Genomic DNA, 10,737 nt, shown 5'->3' on the forward strand with positions numbered 1-10,737 from the left:
GCCCATAACTTGGTCAAAGAACTCGGGTTTCGAAATGGCATACCTTTATAGGCTTGTGGAATGATTTTGTTGTTATCTGCATTAAAATATTTAACTTTAAAGGTAGTAAAAAATTTGACCGTTCTTATGTCATTGATTTTATGTTGTTATCTGCATTAAATTATATAACTTTAAATGTATTAAAAAATATGACCTTTTTTATGTCATTGATTTTTATTTTGCGAAGGTTTACAGAAATGGGCCTTCCTTCCATCTTTAAAAGCCCATGACTTGGTCAAATGAACTCGGGTTTCGATATGGCATACCTTTATAGGCTTGTGGAATGATTATGTTGTTATCTGCATTAAAATATTAAACTTTAAAGGTAGTAAAAAATATGACCGTTTTTATGTGATTGATTTTAATTTTGCAAAGGTTTTCTGAAATGGGCCTTCTTTCCATCTTTAAAAGCCCATAACTTGGTCAAAGAACTCGGGTTTCGAAATGGCATACCTTTATAGGCTTGTGGAATGATTATGTTGTTATCTGCATTAAAATATATAACTTTAAAGGTAGTAAAAAATATGACCGTTTTTATGTCATTGATTTTAATTTTGCGAAGGTTTACTGAAATGGGCCTTCTTTACATATTTAAAAGCCCATAACTTGGTCAAATGAACTCGGGTTTCGATATGGCATACCTTTATAGGCTTGTGGAATGATTATGTTGTTATCTGCATTAAAATATTAAACTTAAAGGTAGTAAAAAATTTGACCGTTTTTATGTGATTGATTTTAATTTTGCAAAGGTTTACTGAAATGGGCCTTCTTTCCATCTTTAAAAGCCCATAACTTGGTCAAAGAACTCGGGTTTCGAAATGGCATACCTTTATAGGCTTGTGGAATGATTTTGTTGTTATCTGCATTAAAATATTTAACTTTAAAGGTAGTAAAAAATTTGACCGTTCTTATGTCATTGATTTTATGTTGTTATCTGCATTAAATTATATAACTTTAAATGTATTAAAAAATATGACCTTTTTTATGTCATTGATTTTTATTTTGCGAAGGTTTACAGAAATGGGCCTTCCTTCCATCTTTAAAAGCCCATGACTTGGTCAAATGAACTCGGGTTTCGATATGGCATACCTTTATAGGCTTGTGGAATGATTATGTTGTTATCTGCATTAAAATATTAAACTTTAAAGGTAGTAAAAAATATGACCGTTTTTATGTGATTGATTTTAATTTTGCAAAGGTTTACTGAAATGGGCCTTCTTTCCATCTTTAAAAGCCCATAACTTGGTCAAATGAACTCGGGTTTCGATATGGCATACCTTTATAGGCTTGTGGAATGATTATGTTGTTATCTGCATTAAAATATTAAACTTTAAAGGTAGTAAAAAATATGACCGTTTTTATGTGATTGATTTTAATTTTGCAAAGGTTTACTGAAATGGGCCTTCTTTCCATCTTTAAAAGCCCATAACTTGGTCAAATGAACTCGGGTTTCGATATGGCATACCTTTATAGGCTTGTGGAATGATTATGTTGTTTTCTGCATTAAAATATATAACTATAAAGGTAGTAAAAAAAAAATCGTTTTTATGTCATTGATTTTAGTTTTGCAAAGGTTTACTGAAATGGGCCTTCTTTCCATCTTTAAAAGCCCATAACCTGGCCAAAAGGGCTCGGATTCCGATATGGCATACCTCTATGGGCTTGTGGAATGATTATGTTGTTATCTGCATTAAAATATATAACTTTAAAGGTAGTAAAATATATGTCCCTTTTTATGCCATTGATTTTAATTTTGCGAAGGTTCACTGAAATGGGCCTTCTTTTCATCTTTAAAAGCCCATAACTTGGTCAAATGAACTTGGATTTCGATATGGCATACCTTTATAGGCTTGTGGAATGATTATGTTGTTATCTGCATTAAAATATTTAACTTTAAAGGTAGTAAAAAATATGACCGTTTTTATGTCATTGATTTTTATTTTGCGAAGGTTTACAGAAATGGGCCTTCCTTCCATCTTTAAAAGCCCATAACTTGGTCAAATGAACTCGGATTTCGATATGGCATACTTTTATGGGCTTGTGGAATGATTATGTTTTTATCTGCATTAAAATATATAACTTTAAAGGTAGTAAAAAATATGACCGTTTTTATGTCATTGATTTAAATTTTGCAAAGGTTTACTTAAATGGGCCTTCTTTCCATCTTTATAAGCCCATAACCTGGACAAAAGGACTCGGATTTTGATATGGCATACCTCTATTGGCTTGCGGAATGGTTATGTTGTTATCTGCATTAAAATATATAACTTTAAAGGTAGTAAAAAATTTGACCGCTTTAATGTGATTGATTTTAATTTTGCAAAGGTTTACTGAAATGGGCCTTCTTTCCATCTTTAAAAGCCCATGACTTGGTCAAATGAACTCGGGTTTCGATATGGCATACCTTTATAGGCTTGTGGAATGATTATGTTGTTATCTGCATTAAAATATTAAACTTTAAAGGTAGTAAAATATATGACCGTTTTTATGTCATTGATTTTAATTTGGCGAAGGTTCACTGAAATGGGCCTTCTTTTCATCTTTAAAAGCCCATAACTTGGTCAAATGAACTCGGATTTCGATATGGCATACCTTTATAGGCTTGTGGAATGATTATGTTGTTATCTGCATTAAAATATTTAACTTTAAAGGTAGTAAAAAATATGACCGTTTTTATGTCATTGATTTCAATTTTGCGAAGGTTTACTGAAATGGGCCTTCTTTCCATCTTTAAAAGCCCATAACCTGGCCAAAAGGGCTCGGATTCCGATATGGCATACCTCTATGGGCTTGTGGAATGATTATGTTGTTATCTGCATTAAAATATATAACTTTAAAGGTAGTAAAATATATGACCGTTTTTATGTAATTGATTTTAATTTAGCGAAGGTTCACTGAAATGGGCCTTCTTTTCATCTTTAAAAGCCCATAACTTGGTCAAATGAACTCGGATTTCGATATGGCATACCTTTATAGGCTTGTGGAATGATTATGTTGTTATCTGCATTAAAATATTTAACTTTAAAGGTAGTAAAAAATATTACCGTTTTTATGTCATTGATTTAAATTTTGCAAAGGCTTACTGAAATGGGACTTCTTTACATATTTAAAAGCCAATAACTTGGTCAGATGAACTCGTATTTCGATATGGTATACGTTTATGGGCTTGTGGAATGACTATGTTGTCATCTGCATTAAAATATATTACTTTAAAGGTAGTAAAAAATATGACCGTTTTTATGTCATTGATTTTAATTTTCCGAAGGTTTACTGAAATGGGCCTTCTTTACATATTTAAAAGCCAATAACTTGGTCAAAGAACTCGGGTTTCAATATGGCATACCTTTATAGGCTTGTGGAATGATTATGTTGTTATCTGCATTAAAATGATTAACTTTAAAGGTAGTAATAAATATGACCGTTTTTATGTCATTGATTTCAATTTTGCGAAGGTTTACTGAAATGGGTCTTCTTTCCATCTTTAAAAGCCAATAACTTGGTCAAATGAACTCGGATTTCGATGTGGCATACCTTTATTGGCTTGTGGAATGATTATGTTTTTATCTGCATTAAAATATATTACTTTAAAGGTAGGAAAAAATATGACCGTTTTTATGTCATTGATTTTAATTTTGCAAAGCTTTACTGAAATGGGCCTTCTTTCCATCTTTAAAAGCCCATAATTTGGTCAGAATGACTCGGATTTCGACATGGCATACCTCTATGGGCTTGAGGAATGATTATGTTGTTATCTGCATTAAAATATATAACTTTAAATGTATTAAAAAATATGACCGTTTTTATATCATTGATTTTAATTTTGCAAAGGTTTACTGAAATGGGCCTTAATTCCATCGTTAAAAGCCCATAGCCTGGTCAAAAGGAATCGGATTTCGACATGGCATACCTCTTTGGGCTTGTGGAATGATTATGTTGTTATCTGCATTAAAATATATAACTTTAAAGGTAGTAAAAAATATGACCGTTTTTATGTCATTGATTTTAATTTTGCGAAGGTTTACTGAAATGGGCCTTCTTTCCATCTTTAAAACCCTATAACTTGGTCAAATGAACTCGTATTTCGATATGGCATACCTTTAGGGGCTTGTGGAATGATTTTGTTGTTATCTGCATTAAAATATATAACTTTAAAGGTAGTAAAAAATATGACCGTTTTTATGTCATTGATTTTAATTTTGCAAAGGTTTACTGAAATGGGCCTTCTTTCCATCTTTAAAAGCCCTTAACCTGGCCAAAAGGACTCGGATTTCGATATGGCATACCTCTATGGGCTTGTGGAATGATTATGTTGTTATCTTCATTAAAATATATAACTTTAAAGGTAGTAAAAAATATGACCGTTTTTATGTCATTGATTTTAATTTTGCAAAGGTTTACTGAAATGGGCCTTCTTTCCATCTTTAAAAGCCCTTAACCTGGCCAAAAGGACTCGGATTTCGACATGGCATACCTCTTTGGGCTTGTGGAATGATTATGTTGTTATCTGCATTAAAATATATAACTTTAAAGGTAGTAAAAAATATGACCGTTTTTATGTCATTGATTTTAATTTTGCGAAGGTTTACTGAAATGGGCCTTCTTTCCATCTTTAAAACCCTATAACTTGGTCAAATGAACTCGTATTTCGATATGGCATACCTTTAGGGGCTTGTGGAATGATTTTGTTGTTATCTGCATTAAAATATATAACTTTAAAGGTAGTAAAAAATATGACCGTTTTTATGTCATTGATTTTAATTTTGCAAAGGTTTACTGAAATGGGCCTTCTTTCCATCTTTAAAAGCCCTTAACCTGGCCAAAAGGACTCGGATTTCGATATGGCATACCTCTATGGGCTTGTGGAATGATTATATTGTTATCTGCATTAAAATATATAACTTTAAAGGTAGTAATAAAATATGACCGTTTTATATGTCATTGATTTTAATTTTGCAAAGGTTTACTTAAATGGGCCTTCTTTCCATCTTTAAAAGCCCATAACCTGGTCAAAAGGACTTCGATTTCGATATGGCATACCTCTATGGGCTTATGGAATGATTATGTTGTTATCTGCATTAAAATATATATCTTTAAAGGTAGTAAAAAATATGACCGTTTTTATGTCATTGATATTTATTTTGCGAAGGTTTACTGAAATAGGCCTTCTTTCCATCTTTAAAAGCCCATAACCTGGTCAAAAGGACTCGGATTTCGATATGACATACCTCTATGGGCTTGCAAAATGATTATGTTGTTATCTGCATTAAAATATATAACTTTAAAGGTAGTAAAAAATATGACCGTTTTTATGTCATTGATTTTAATTTTGCGAAGGTTTACTGAAATGGGCCTTCTTTCCATCTTTAAAACCCTATAACTTGGTCAAATGAACTCGTATTTCGATATGGCATACCTTTCGGGGCTTGTGGAATGATTTTGTTGTTATCTGCATTAAAATATATAACTTTAAAGGTAGTAAAAAATATGACCGTTTTTATGTCATTGATTTTAATTTTGCAAAGGTTTACTGAAATGGGCCTTCTTTCCATCTTTAAAAGCCCTTAACCTGGCCAAAAGGACTCGGATTTCGATATGGCATACCTCTATGGGCTTGTGGAATGATTATATTGTTATCTGCATTAAAATATATAACTTTAAAGGTAGTAATAAAATATGACCGTTTTTATGTCATTGATTTTAATTTTGCAAAGGTTTACTTAAATGGGCCTTCTTTCCATCTTTAAAAGCCCATAACCTGGTCAAAAGGACTTCGATTTCGATATGGCATACCTCTATGGGCTTATGGAATGATTATGTTGTTATCTGCATTAAAATATATATCTTTAAAGGTAGTAAAAAATATGACCGTTTTTATGTCATTGATATTTATTTTGCGAAGGTTTACTGAAATAGGCCTTCTTTCCATCTTTAAAAGCCCATAACCTGGTCAAAAGGACTCGGATTTCGATATGACATACCTCTATGGGCTTGCAAAATGATTATGTTGTTATCTGCATTAAAATATATTACTTTAAAGGTAGTAAAAAATATGTCCGTTTTTATGTCATTGATTTTAATTTTGCAAAGGTTTACTGAAATCGTCTTTCTTTCCATCTTTAAAAGCCCATAGCCTGGTCAAAAGGCATCGGATTTCGACATGGCATACCTCTTTGGGCTTGTGGAATGATTATGCTGTTATCTGCATTAAAATATATATCTTTAAAGGTAGTAAAAAATATGACCGTTTTTATGTCATTGATTTTAATTTTGCGAAGGTTTACTGAAATGGGCCTTCTTTACATACTTAAAAGCCAATAACTAGGTCAAATGAACTCGTATTTCGATATGGTATACGTCCATGGGCTTGTGGAATGATTATGTTGTTATCTGCATTAAAATATTAAACTTTAAAGGTAGTAAAAAATATGACCGTTTTTATGTGATTGATTTTAATTTTGCAAAGGTTTACTGAAATGGGCCTTCTTTCCATCTTTAAAAGCCCATAACTTGGTCAAAGAACTAGGGTTTCGATATGGCATACCTTTATAGGCTTGTGGAATGATTATGTTGTTTTCTGCATTAAAATATATAACTATAAAGGTAGTAAAAAAAAAATCGTTTTTATGTCATTGATTTTAATTTTGCAAAGCTTTACTGAAATGGGCCTTCTTTGGATCTTTAAAAGCCCATAACCTGGTCAAAAGGACTCGGATTTCGATATGGCATACCTCTATGGGATTGTGGAATGATTATGTTGTTATTTGCATTAAAATATATATCTTTAAAGGTAGTAAAAAATATGACCGTTTTTATGTCATTGATTTTAATTTTGCAAAGGTTTACTGAAATGGGCCTTCTTTCCATCTTTAAAAGCCCATAACCTGGCCAAAAGGGCTCGGATTCCGATATGGCATACCTCTATGGGCTTGTGGAATGATTATGTTGTTATCTGCATTATAATATATAACTTTAAAGGTAGTAAAATATATGACCGTTTTTATGTCATTGATTTTAATTTAGCGAAGGTTCACTGAAATGGGCCTTCTTTTCATCTTTAAAAGCCCATAACTTGGTCAAATGAACTCGGATTTCGATATGGCATACCTTTATAGGCTTGTGGAATGATTATGTTGTTATCTGCATTAAAATATTTAACTTTAAAGGTAGTAAAAAATATTACCGTTTTTATGTCATTGATTTAAATTTTGCAAAGGCTTACTGAAATGGGCCTTCTTTACATATTTAAAAGCCAATAACTTGGTCAGATGAACTCGTATTTCGATATGGTATACGTTTATGGGCTTGTGGAATGATTATGTTGTTATCTGCATTAAAATATATTACTTTAAAGGTAGTAAAAAATATGTCCGTTTTTATGTCATTGATTTTAATTTAGCAAAGGTTTACTGAAATGGGCCTTCTTTCCATCTTTAAAAGCCCATAGCCTGGTCAAAAGGAATCGGATTTCGATATGGCATACCTCTTTGGGCTTGTGGAATGATTATGTTGTTATCTGCATTAAAATATATAACTTTAAAGGTAGTAAAAAATATGACCGTTTTTATGTCATTGATTTTAATTTTGCGAAGGTTTACTGAAATGGGCCTTCTTTCCATCTTTAAAACCCTATAACTTGGTCAAATGAACTCGTATTTCGATATGGCATACCTTTAGGGGCTTGTGGAATGATTTTGTTGTTATCTGCATTAAAATATATAACTTTAAAGGTAGTAAAAAATATGACCGTTTTTATGTCATTGATTTTAATTTTGCAAAGGTTTACTGAAATGGGCCTTCTTTCCATCTTTAAAAGCCCTTAACCTGGCCAAAAGGACTCGGATTTCGATATGGCATACCTCTATGGGCTTGTGGAATGATTATATTGTTATCTGCATTAAAATATATAACTTTAAAGGTAGTAATAAAATATGACCGTTTTATATGTCATTGATTTTAATTTTGCAAAGGTTTACTTAAATGGGCCTTCTTTCCATCTTTAAAAGCCCATAACCTGGTCAAAAGGACTTCGATTTCGATATGGCATACCTCTATGGGCTTATGGAATGATTATGTTGTTATCTGCATTAAAATATATATCTTTAAAGGTAGTAAAAAATATGACCGTTTTTATGTCATTGATATTTATTTTGCGAAGGTTTACTGAAATAGGCCTTCTTTCCATCTTTAAAAGCCCATAACCTGGTCAAAAGGACTCGGATTTCGATATGACATACCTCTATGGGCTTGCAAAATGATTATGTTGTTATCTGCATTAAAATATATAACTTTAAAGGTAGTAAAAAATATGACCGTTTTTATGTCATTGATTTTAATTTTGCGAAGGTTTACTGAAATGGGCCTTCTTTCCATCTTTAAAACCCTATAACTTGGTCAAATGAACTCGTATTTCGATATGGCATACCTTTAGGGGCTTGTGGAATGATTTTGTTGTTATCTGCATTAAAATATATAACTTTAAAGGTAGTAAAAAATATGACCGTTTTTATGTCATTGATTTTAATTTTGCAAAGGTTTACTGAAATGGGCCTTCTTTCCATCTTTAAAAGCCCTTAACCTGGCCAAAAGGACTCGGATTTCGATATGGCATACCTCTATGGGCTTGTGGAATGATTATATTGTTATCTGCATTAAAATATATAACTTTAAAGGTAGTAATAAAATATGACCGTTTTTATGTCATTGATTTTAATTTTGCAAAGGTTTACTTAAATGGGCCTTCTTTCCATCTTTAAAAGCCCATAACCTGGTCAAAAGGACTTCGATTTCGATATGGCATACCTCTATGGGCTTATGGAATGATTATGTTGTTATCTGCATTAAAATATATATCTTTAAAGGTAGTAAAAAATATGACCGTTTTTATGTCATTGATATTTATTTTGCGAAGGTTTACTGAAATAGGCCTTCTTTCCATCTTTAAAAGCCCATAACCTGGTCAAAAGGACTCGGATTTCGATATGACATACCTCTATGGGCTTGCAAAATGATTATGTTGTTATCTGCATTAAAATATATTACTTTAAAGGTAGTAAAAAATATGTCCGTTTTTATGTCATTGATTTTAATTTTGCAAAGGTTTACTGAAATCGTCTTTCTTTCCATCTTTAAAAGCCCATAGCCTGGTCAAAAGGCATCGGATTTCGACATGGCATACCTCTTTGGGCTTGTGGAATGATTATGCTGTTATCTGCATTAAAATATATATCTTTAAAGGTAGTAAAAAATATGACCGTTTTTATGTCATTGATTTTAATTTTGCGAAGGTTTACTGAAATGGGCCTTCTTTACATACTTAAAAGCCAATAACTAGGTCAAATGAACTCGTATTTCGATATGGTATACGTCCATGGGCTTGTGGAATGATTATGTTGTTATCTGCATTAAAATATTAAACTTTAAAGGTAGTAAAAAATATGACCGTTTTTATGTGATTGATTTTAATTTTGCAAAGGTTTACTGAAATGGGCCTTCTTTCCATCTTTAAAAGCCCATAACTTGGTCAAAGAACTAGGGTTTCGATATGGCATACCTTTATAGGCTTGTGGAATGATTATGTTGTTTTCTGCATTAAAATATATAACTATAAAGGTAGTAAAAAAAAAATCGTTTTTATGTCATTGATTTTAATTTTGCAAAGCTTTACTGAAATGGGCCTTCTTTGGATCTTTAAAAGCCCATAACCTGGTCAAAAGGACTCGGATTTCGATATGGCATACCTCTATGGGATTGTGGAATGATTATGTTGTTATTTGCATTAAAATATATATCTTTAAAGGTAGTAAAAAATATGACCGTTTTTATGTCATTGATTTTAATTTTGCAAAGGTTTACTGAAATGGGCCTTCTTTCCATCTTTAAAAGCCCATAACCTGGCCAAAAGGGCTCGGATTCCGATATGGCATACCTCTATGGGCTTGTGGAATGATTATGTTGTTATCTGCATTATAATATATAACTTTAAAGGTAGTAAAATATATGACCGTTTTTATGTCATTGATTTTAATTTAGCGAAGGTTCACTGAAATGGGCCTTCTTTTCATCTTTAAAAGCCCATAACTTGGTCAAATGAACTCGGATTTCGATATGGCATACCTTTATAGGCTTGTGGAATGATTATGTTGTTATCTGCATTAAAATATTTAACTTTAAAGGTAGTAAAAAATATTACCGTTTTTATGTCATTGATTTAAATTTTGCAAAGGCTTACTGAAATGGGCCTTCTTTACATATTTAAAAGCCAATAACTTGGTCAGATGAACTCGTATTTCGATATGGTATACGTTTATGGGCTTGTGGAATGATTATGTTGTTATCTGCATTAAAATATATTACTTTAAAGGTAGTAAAAAATATGTCCGTTTTTATGTCATTGATTTTAATTTAGCAAAGGTTTACTGAAATGGGCCTTCTTTCCATCTTTAAAAGCCCATAGCCTGGTCAAAAGGAATCGGATTTCGATATGGCATACCTCTTTGGGCTTGTGGAATGATTATGTTGTTATCTGCATTAAAATATATAACTTTAAAGGTAGTAAAAAATATGACCGTTTTTATGTCATTGATTTTAATTTTGCGAAGGTTTACTGAAATGGGCCTTCTTTCCATCTTTAAAAGCCCATAGCTTGGTCAAATGAACTCGGATTTCGATATGGCATACCTTTATAGGCTTTTGAAATGA

Source organism: Drosophila suzukii (genome assembly GCF_043229965.1).
Source record: "Drosophila suzukii chromosome X unlocalized genomic scaffold, CBGP_Dsuzu_IsoJpt1.0 scf_Xc, whole genome shotgun sequence".
NCBI classification, from domain to species: domain Eukaryota; kingdom Metazoa; phylum Arthropoda; class Insecta; order Diptera; family Drosophilidae; genus Drosophila; species Drosophila suzukii.